Source organism: Branchiostoma belcheri, unplaced genomic scaffold (assembly GCF_001625305.1).
Source record: "Branchiostoma belcheri isolate BF01 breed outbred unplaced genomic scaffold, Haploidv18h27 scaffold18, whole genome shotgun sequence".
NCBI classification, from domain to species: Eukaryota; Metazoa; Chordata; class Leptocardii; order Amphioxiformes; family Branchiostomatidae; genus Branchiostoma; species Branchiostoma belcheri.
The window spans coordinates 612626-623213 of NW_017803268.1; positions in this window are offsets into that span (position 1 = coordinate 612626).

Consider the following 10588-nt stretch of genomic DNA (forward strand, 5'->3'; position numbering starts at 1 on the left):
TTAGGTCGTAATGTTATTTGCCCTTGTCACCAAAATCAATGTTTTAAGGGTTCCGGAGGGAGGTGAATTTTGAGGTGTTGGCGTTTTGTTTTGAGAGTTCCGCTGAGGTAATTGTTGTAGGTTTGTCGGTCGGTAGGTAAGGTTGTGGTCATGTTTGCTGTGCGTTACTGACGGCACATGCCGGGCGTTCTTGTTAGATTGACTCATGTCAACAGACAAGGGCCACAGTGCACATTTCAATGTCATCCCGGAGGGGGGACGCGGGCGTAAAGCCTGATCTTTCACCCCCTTCCCCCAAAGCAAGGCAATGTCATTATAGAAAGAAAAATGCTGCCCATCTCTCTAATTGTGGAAAATTGTGGCAAAAATGGTCTTTTGTGGCAAAAAAAGATTTTTTTCGTATACAGTTCCTGGGCGAAGAACCTTCGTAGAGGCGTATTGCTGTAAACTACAGCACCATAAAATCATTTAAAAACCTTTAACACAAATCAAACAAATTTCAATGATATTTCAACGTAGGTGAACCTCTCTTTCTCTATGATTTCTATCGCATTTAGAAAGTAGCCTCAAAGAGATGGTCGTAACATTTTGTGTCACACATAAAAGAAAAAAAAAACGAGGAAGCCAGAAAGGTAACGATGGTCCCATTTCGTAGGTTAAAGTCTGACTGGGTCTGTACGGGGTATTTGAAGAACCTGTTTGTTCTTAAGGACAAGGAGCGAACCTGTGAGTCCGACATGTGGCGCAGGGAATGTCGGGACCTGCTCACACCTTCCCGCCATTGACGTCACATGTCGTAATGGCCTTCAGGCATTCGGAAATGACCCGATTCCGGTGCTATCTTCTTGTTTGAGAAGGTGGACATCGGATGACCCCAGGACTAACTTTATGTCAAGTTTGGTACGGGGATGCGAGGAGACTTACTCCAATTTATCCAGTGGGCATTTCTATACATCTCCAAGCAGATACAAGGCAGTATCCATTGGTCAAGCAATGACAATTCATAGCGAAGTAGGATCTGCTTGGAAATTAATTTCTATCATTACTAATCTCTATTTCATCACACTAATAATGATTTTAAGAAATATATTGCACATGTATACTAGCCTGGTTAGGACTCGGGAGCTATAATAGGTTTGGTAACTGGGCTACATGTATACAGAGATCTAATATATCAACATTATTATAAGAGCAAAACTATTGGAACATACCTCACAACATTTTCTTGAAGATAGGAAGATAGGAATCCCAAGAAATTGAGATATTTGATTTCTATCACGAATATCAAATCATCTTAATCAATTGCAAGGCCAAGAAAGCATGAAGATAGCCCTTTCGAACTTTTTATAAACTTCTATACACCCCGCAAGCAGCCAAGGGCATCAACCCACAGGTTGTAGTACTAGTATCACCTCAGAAAACCTCTGCAGACAAGCTAGCCATATGGTTCCCAAGCTTATGTTCCCGGTAGCGGACAGCTTACACAGATCGTGTTACCTCCTGACAACCGGGATGTTGTCCTAACTCCTCACCCCACAACATCCCCACATGTTGGACACAGGTTTGTTGTTGTAGGAGGGCGATGGGACGGTGCGGTGATGGACAGCTCAGTCAGACGACACTGTCCTCAATTCTGAGGGAAAAGTCCCTAGTTCTCACCCCAAAACACTCCACAGGTGTGTAACTGTAGGACGGCGGTGATTGACAGCTCAGTCAGACGACATTGTCTCCCAATTCTGAGGGAAAAGTCCCTAGTTCTCACCCCAAAACACCCCACAGGTGTGTTACTGTAGGACGACGGTGATGGACAGCTCAGTCAGACGACATTGTCCCCAATTCTGAGGGAAAAGTCCCTAGTTCTCACCCCTAAAACATTCCACAGGTGTGTTACTGTAGGACGACGGTGATTGACGGCTCAGTCAGAGGACAATGTCTCACAGTTCTGAGGGAAAAGTCCCCAGTTCTCACCCCAAAACACCCCACAGGTGTGTTACTGTAGGACGACGGTGATTGACAGCTCAGTCAGACGACATTGTGAGCAAGGAGGGTTGTTCTGACCAGGACGTTATAATATTGTTTGAAGCTCCTCGGTTCTGAGGAAAGAAAATCACAGTTCTCACCTTACAACATCCCCACATGTTGGACACAGGTGTGTTGTTGTAGGAGGGTGACGGGACTGGTCTAAGGTAACGGCGCAGTGATTGACAGCTCAGTCAGACGACATTGGCTCCCAATTCTGAGGAAAAATGGTTTGTTCTGAGGAAAAAAAATCCTAGTTTTCACCCTACAACATCTCTACATGTTAGACACAGGTGTGTTATTGAAGTAGGTTGATTGGACTGGGCTAAGGTAACGGCACAGTGATTGACAGCTCAGTCAGACGACAATTGTCTCCCAATTCTGAGGAAAGAAAACCCCAGTACTCACATGTTGGGCACAGGTGTGTTGTTGTAACAGGCGATGGGATTGGACGAGGGAGAATAAATGTCTGTGGACATGTACAGTACGGTGATTGACAGCCCAGAAGGAGGAAAGAAAATCAATTACAGGTTAAGTATGAGCCTCACAAGATAATATTTCATATTGTGAATTTCCAAGTAATTTAGGCGATCCTTGATTGTTTGTTTTCCTTGTGAAGGGTATTTGTGCGCGCGTTTTTATTATTTGGCGTTTAGTATTGTCGCGTTTTTCTATTGGTCTTGCCTAAGAAGCAAAACACTGAAAATATGCAAAAAACACCGTAAAAAAATACACACTGAACCTTGAACGTGGACATCGGTGATGTCACCATGGGGAACAATGGGTTCTTCTTCTCCACTCGTCCCTGTCCTCCATCAGTGAGCGGAGTTTTGCTGTGATGTTTCTGAGTCCAACATTCCACTTCAGGGTGTCACTAGTGAAGGTTGTGCTTCTTCTACCCCTTCTGTAACAAGACAAATAAATCAAATTTCCACCCAACATCTGCTTGGAGATTACTGTACACGTCACAGTGACAGACAGGTCATTCTGACGACGTTTTCTTGAATTTCGCAAAAAGAAAATCTAATTTCCGTTACTCCAAGGATGTGCACCGAAGGCTAAAATCTCGCATTACTGATAACAACAGTATGGAGTCAACCGACTGAGAATAATGTCATTTCCTCCCAATCTCTTACGCTGCAAGAATACACTAATCCGCACAAATAAACAATAGATTAATTAATCACTTAATTAAGTACGTTGACAGTTAATTTGATTGATCCCCAAAACTTATAAACAGCGATGAAATATTTGTCCTTTTTGATCACCTCAAAGAGAAGTTTCCATACCCTGAACACCTAAGTGCAAATGATAAATTTATATTTTATCTAGACAAACCCTGTATCACAAACATGATCTGTTCCCACATTTTCCAATGTACAAAAAAGCGAGAAGACGTTGACCACTCTGTATAAGCTCAGTAACTAGAACACTCTGTATTAGCCTAGTATAGTACCCTTGTATGTTCCTTATGTATGTATATGTCTACGTCAAGTAGTGTATCTTTTGTCTCCACTTTTCTACATACGTTTGTTATGTGTCTGTTAAGTCTTGACCTGTACCTAGCCCGTCGTGGCATGAATGTACAATAAAGGTATTTCATTTCATTTCATAATCTTTTCAGTGCACTGCTTCGATGCACTTGATTCTTTTTACACTTGGCATAACTGGTAGCATGTCCATGTACCATATGTGGACTTCGGCAGATGGGTTTATCTTGAACCAAGGCCACCTCTGGCGAGCGGTATTCAATTTTCACGCGATTATTTAAAGATAGAGAAATCAGAAACCACTTCTGCATTCTGTCTAATCTCTTAGCTACAACCCGACACCGTGTTGTTCTGCTGTGTTTGTTTCTATTTACATATGCAACAGGTTTCAGGAACACGCAAGGGGGGTGGGGGGTAACGTTAGTACTCTCCAAGGAGAGGTTTTTGGTTTTGGCTTATTTTTGGCGTGTTTTTAGGCTTTTTTAATGGGCTTTATTTTCTGCACTCGTGTGGGATGGCGTAAAAAAGATACCAATGCAAAAAAGCCCGATAAAAAAACCTTAAAAAACACCAAAAGTAAGCCAAAACCTATTCTCCAAGCAGATCTTTTGGTGGGGGTAAGACAGTATTAAATTGGCCAGTCTGTAACCATTTCCCCACCCAAGTTGGTGGTGGTAGCGACTAGAAAGGGCCATATATGAAAAGCAAAAGATCTTCCACCATCAACCTCTGCTTGGAGAGTAGCCAAACCCCAAACCTCTGCTTGGAGAATAGGAGGGGCAGATCTAGAGCTGAGAAGCAGTTCTGCACGATTTGTGCAAGAATGACAAAACCAGAAAACTAGTCACAGTTCCCACTCCTTCCCTCACGTTCGGGCTATTTTCTTTTGCCAGGTCTTTCCCGTGTCTCTGCAGTTTTCCCTCGTTTCCCACCATTTTACTGGCCCCAGTTAGACTTAGAGCACTCTACCAGACGACGACATATGTTGACCTCTTTGTGAGAGAAAAGTAAACGCTGCTTTCAGAATGCAAAATGATCTCCCATCTCTAAACAAAAAAAGCTGCCGTTCTCTATTGTTGTAGTCCGCTAGCCACCTGTGTTCCAACACACGTTTCTTTGACTCGCCTATTGTTCGCATCGTCTGATTTTATTTTTGCAACAATCCCTCTACTATTGTTGTTGGTGTCCTTGTTTAACGTCTAATATGTTGCTAGACGTGGTCTCTTGGTGCTCATTTGCGCTAGGTTCAGTTCGGAGGCAAAAATTGTATCTCTAGGTATTGAACTCTTGGTGCCTATTGTCTCTTGTTGCTATGAACCTCTAGCCTCCACCAGGCCTTTCTACGGGAATACGGGTCGTAGAATTCGGCAAAAAGACACTAAAATTGGCGAGGGGAGTCCGCTCGCGGAACCCGGGAAAGGTTGTTTCTTTCCCTCCGAAGCGGCCAGTCAAACCTCAAGGCGGCCAAACTCCTATAGCCAAGTACGTAGTTAGTCTGGTAAAGACTAATGAAATTCTCGTAAGGGAATGAATTGACACGCTCTCTCCAGGACCACACACGGGAAACCTGTCATGTAATCACGCATCAATCAACTTGGCGGATGGCAAAACCGTGACCGCCATTTTGTCCGTGAAGCTGTAGATCAGCTGTCAAGGTCACGTAGAGGTCGGAGCCAGGGGCAGACTTATAAACAACGGGGTCGGGAAAAATCCGCAAATCTTCACAGACACATGTAGAAACGACCATGGTGACGGCTAGCTCCACTGTACACATTCTAACGCTACATTTGCAAAGAAAATATCCAGAAGACATCTGTATCAATCTCGAACCGGAAATGGCGTAAACTTCCGGTTGAACGTCCCGAGAAGTGGATGGGAGGGGCAGCCCGGCCCACCGAATTACACACTACTGAGATATTTACATTCATAACGGCCTCGTGCTGAGAGGGCTTAGGTGAAATCTGGCCAAATATACAAGAATCGCGGAATTTTGAAGCAAAACGGACAAATAACTCTAGGAGAAATAAACAGATCTATAGATGACTGTGGTGGGAAGGGCCACCCTGAAGTGTCATTCCACATGTACATAAAACTGGAAAAAATCACAGACTTGTAAATTCAGCACGCCACACTATTGCAGGTGTTGGCTGATTCTTACAGACCTTTCTGAAAACAAAGGGCAGTCAGGAATTTTAGAAATGAGCAGGAATTGTAATATGGCTGGAGTCTTATAATATAACAGGACGACGGCCCATTGAAGTTCACTGTACTTTTTTATTTACTTCATATTCACCACAAAACAAGGCTCATGAGAGCAACTCAACTGTTTTCGGCTATTGTAATAGACAGTGAGGACAGATGTTTGTAGGTCTTTGAGTTTAAGGTTATATTATTTGGGAAACTTGGTAGCTTGTTCCACAGTGACGTGGAAGAAAAAAAGTGGGTTGAGATTTCTTCATGTTGTTGAGACGCTTGTTTTCGACACCTTGAGATGCCTGTTGCTCTACCAGGGTCACCAGACATGTCTCATAAACACGGGGGTGATGAACGACGATTTGATTATTGATTGACGATCTCTTGATTCTCAGAAATCACTGTTGATACGGGGGAGGGGCAGCATGAGTTCGATGGGTGGTCGTTTGTTACTAGCCTCCACCAGGCCTTTCTACGGGAATACGGATCGTACTCTCCTAGCAGAGGTTTGGGTTCGGGGGTTTTTAGCGTGTTTTTAGGCTTTTTAATCGGGGTTTCTCTTTTGCACTGAATTTTTTTCCCACCAAAAAAAAAGACAAATTCAGCGCAAAAGAGAAACCCCGATAAAAAAGCCTAAAACACACTAAAAATACCCCCAAAACCCAAACCTCTGCTTGGAGAGTAACGGATCGTAGAATTCGGCAAAAAACAGAGTAAAATTGGCCAAGGGAGTCCGGCCGCGGGGAGGTTGTTTCTTTCCCTCCGCGGCTAGTCAAACCTACAAGGCGGCCAAACTCCCCTGGCAAATATTCTCCTATATATTAGTCTAGTAGAGACTAGTTTGTTACTATGTGAAAGCATTCGCGTCGACACGTTTATGAAGATTTATTACTCATCCAGGAATATGATACTTGTAAATTTTGATGTTATCAATACACTGGAGTAAAGCATAGTTTATGAAGACGCACCATCACTTAGACATACTTTGAAGTTCTGACAAAATCAATCGTAACGTTTGGTAGAAAAAAAGGGAAAGAATGCAGTAATACTAACTTATGTAGGCCGTAAACTTGAAGACAAAAATTAAATTTTACAATACGCCATCTCGAGTTTTGACTCTCCTCCGTTTCTTACGAAATGTATAGCTGAATATGCCATATTTTTCGTCATACGTGTAAAAATTACAGAGATAACATTGAAGAAGACCTTTAGCTAGTTGTCATCACGATTCCGTATTACCAAGGACGTTAACCTCCTAGTCCTTGCTGGTACTACTTATTCACTAAACAAAGCTGTGTCAACGAACCTAGAGATTCTCAACTAAAGGTCAGTAATTAGAAGACATCCCCTGGTTTATATGAAGAGCCCATTCCGTCATGTGTGTGTTATTCCGTGCTAACTGGTAAAATCCTCGCAATAACTCTCAGGGCATGTTTGGAAATTCCTGGTTTTCCCAGCCAAATCCAAACTTCCATCCCCCCCAGCTCTCGGTGTAATCTGTACGGCACATGTCGTACTGTTTACCCGGTAGCCAGGCCTTCCTTTAACCGCTAACGTAAACCACGGAGAGACCGAGAAATCGTCGCACGGTCCTGGGGTGGGATAGTTTGTACAGGTGAAGCCTCGGAAAGGAAAGACGAAGGATGGATAGATCGAAAGAGAAGAGATAGAACGAGAGGAAAGGTCGCTCGTCCTACGTGAAGCACGGTTTGTATAGGTGGATGGAAAGCTAATAGGAAAAGAGAGATGAACTACGGAAAGGATGAATGGAACGAAAGAGAAGAGATAGAACGAAAGGAAGAAGTGGTATTCGTCGCTCGTCTTGGGTACGCTTTGTATAGGTGGATGGAAAGCTAAAAGGAAAAGAGAAATGAACTACGGAAAGGATGGATGGAGCGAAAGAGAGGACATATGAACGAAAGGAATAAGTGGGATTGGTCACTTGTCCTGGATGAAGTACGGTTTGTATAGGTGGAGGGAATGCTTAAAGGAAAAGAAACATAAACTGGGGAAATTATGGATGGATCGAAAGAGAGGAGATAGAACGAAAGAAGAAGCCGGATTGGAAGCTCGTTGAGTCGTTCTGGGCGCGAAGTACAGGTTGTATAGGTGAGGGGAGGAAAAGAAATATGACACAGGGAAAGGATGGATGGAGCGAAAGAGAAGAGAGAACGAAAGGAAAAAGTCGTTCGCTCGTCTGTGCAAAGCACGGATTGTATAGATGGAGGAAAAGAAAGGAAAGGGGGTGAAAATCTGTGGAAAAGATTGATGGATCGAAAAAAAGACAGATCAAAAGGAAGAGGGAGGCTAGAAAGACAGATTGACCACTTGTACTGGGCATGCAAAGCGCGGCTTGTAAAGGTTGAAGAAAAGAAAGAAAGAAAGAAAGAAAGAAAGAAAGAAAGAAAGAAAGAAAGAAAGAAAGAAAGAAAGAAAGAAAGAAAGAAAGAAAGAAAGAAAAAGGTAAACGAAATAGTGTCTAGGGAAGAGATGGAGGGATGGAGCTATACATACGCGATGGATTTAAGGATTACTAGAGGATCTTGAACCAGGTTGTAAGGTCACAGGGTCGGTAGAACATCCTCATGACCGCACGCGAACACATGGAGGTATGTGAAATATGGATTGGATTGAAAAAGTTCCTGTTGAACCGTTAAAAACACACAAACAACTTATCCGTATATAAATTGCATATTTCCTCGTCATTTCTAGATTACGAATATACTTAATAAACTCCAAGCAGAGGTATGACTCTGAGTTGTTTTTTGTTTGTTTGTTGCGTAAGGTTCTCAGAAGGGAACTCACAACTTAACAGCTAGTATTCAAGTACATAACATTGCACGTACAAAACTAGAAAAGTAACAGTTGCAAAGCAAATGCAAAATGTTTAACTTCGCATATGGTCTGCTCTGTTCATTACTCAAACACATTCATACATACATGTAAGGTCAGACAGGAGTCTAAATCCCTCCTGCTATAAAATTGCAACATGATGTAACCCAACACTAGTTACCATGGTAACAGACAGTCTGGTTCAGGTCATTGGCCTTTTTGGTTTGGAGAAGAAGAAGAAGAAGAAACAGAGCAAAAACAATATGTTTTCCTTCGGTAAACATAACAAGCCTACGCCACACAGATTTAATACTGAAAAGCTATTATAGCTACATGTACAGCACTACTAGATAGACAAGATTGCGTGAGACCTGTACAGCTTGCCCTATCCATACATGTATTTGTGTTGGACCTGTGTCAGACATAACACAACATTCTCCCATCTGCCTGAGCCACGTGCCTACAGAATCGTAGCCTCCACCAGGCCTTTCTACGGGAATACCGATCATAGAATTCGGTAAAAAAGAGAGTAAAATTGGCCAGGGGAGTCCAACCGCGGAAGGTTGTTTCTTTAACTGCGCGGACAGTCAAACCCCAAGGCGGCCAAACTCCCCTGGCAAATATTCTCTTACATATAGCCAGCGTAGTTAGTCTGGTAGAGACTAACAGAAATTGACTTTACACCTCATTCAAATAAAGTGGGAAACGACTCTCACAACTACCCTTACAACCTATTTTTCAACCACAAATTAGATTACGATTTAAATAGCTAGTTAATTACCGTCTGTGGGTCACGTTTTTGGGTATCAAGCACCAGTTATATTGAGGCTGGTTTCGAAGTTATGGCAGGCTATATAGAACAGGTGTGTTTACATTGAACTGCAGGCCGCTATCTGTTAATAAACGTCTGTGTGTAATAACGGGGGCTTTAAAGGACGGTTTGTGGTCAGACAACAAGAGAAGATGCGTGGGGGTCATGAAATGATCACAGCGTTGTACGACACAAGGACACTCAAGCACGTCCATCGCACGATTGTCCTACGACCACTAACAGGAGGATAGACGTGCATAAAAAAATCAACAGTCTTGTAACGGATCCTTATCAGTGTGGTACATTTCCAACTACTCTCCTCTTAACATCACAAAACCCACAGATTATGGGAAAAGTGGGACCATTTGTCTTCCACTGTCTCAGAAAAAGAAGTCGAACCAAATAAGTTGGAATTTAGTGTTTAGTAGTTAGAGTAGTCACGTACTATATTGTGATCCATTGTCCATACTTATACCATACCATACTTTCATGTTAAATGTACTTGTAATTAGCTTACGGACAAGAACTTGCAATAAACTTTCTATGTAAAAGATATTGTATAGATTCTTAGAGCGAAGAGGTTGTACTACAGATTGGATGTATTTGATACATAGATGCCTATTAGTATCACATTGCTTTACGACAAGACAAAATGTGTCGTTGGACGTTGTAGGATTTCAATGTAGTGGAGTTTTCAAGCACGCTGAGAGAGAACCGACCCGACAACCGACAAGGCAGTTGAGTTAAGTATGAAAGTCTATCTTCCACGATCGCACGACCATCTTACAAAGAACGTGCTTGATCGGCTTTCTGTCGTAGAACACTGCGATCATTTCATCGCCCCCACGCATCCTGTGCTGTTTTTAAACCACAAACTGTTGTGAGAAATATCTTAGATCGATACCCCACCTTGTATCGCCACAAGAATGTGGTATATTTGATGGAGAACCTTGTCAAAACATGACACGCATTCTTAATGGCCCTTCGGCGACCATACGAGATAAAACATGACCTTTGTAACTTCACGGGAGAGTGTTTGCCGCCTGTGTTTTGTGTGTGTCAGCCTTATCGTTTGAAGAGTGGACAGTAAGTTATGCCGCATCAAGTAAATTTTATGGATGACATCCTCCGCAGACTCCAAATCTAATGCGATAAAGCGAAAGAAAAAACAAGGCGCCCCCCCAAAAAAAACAAGACTCCCACATTTTCAAATTTTGACATCAAAAACCTTGTTCAACAAGAA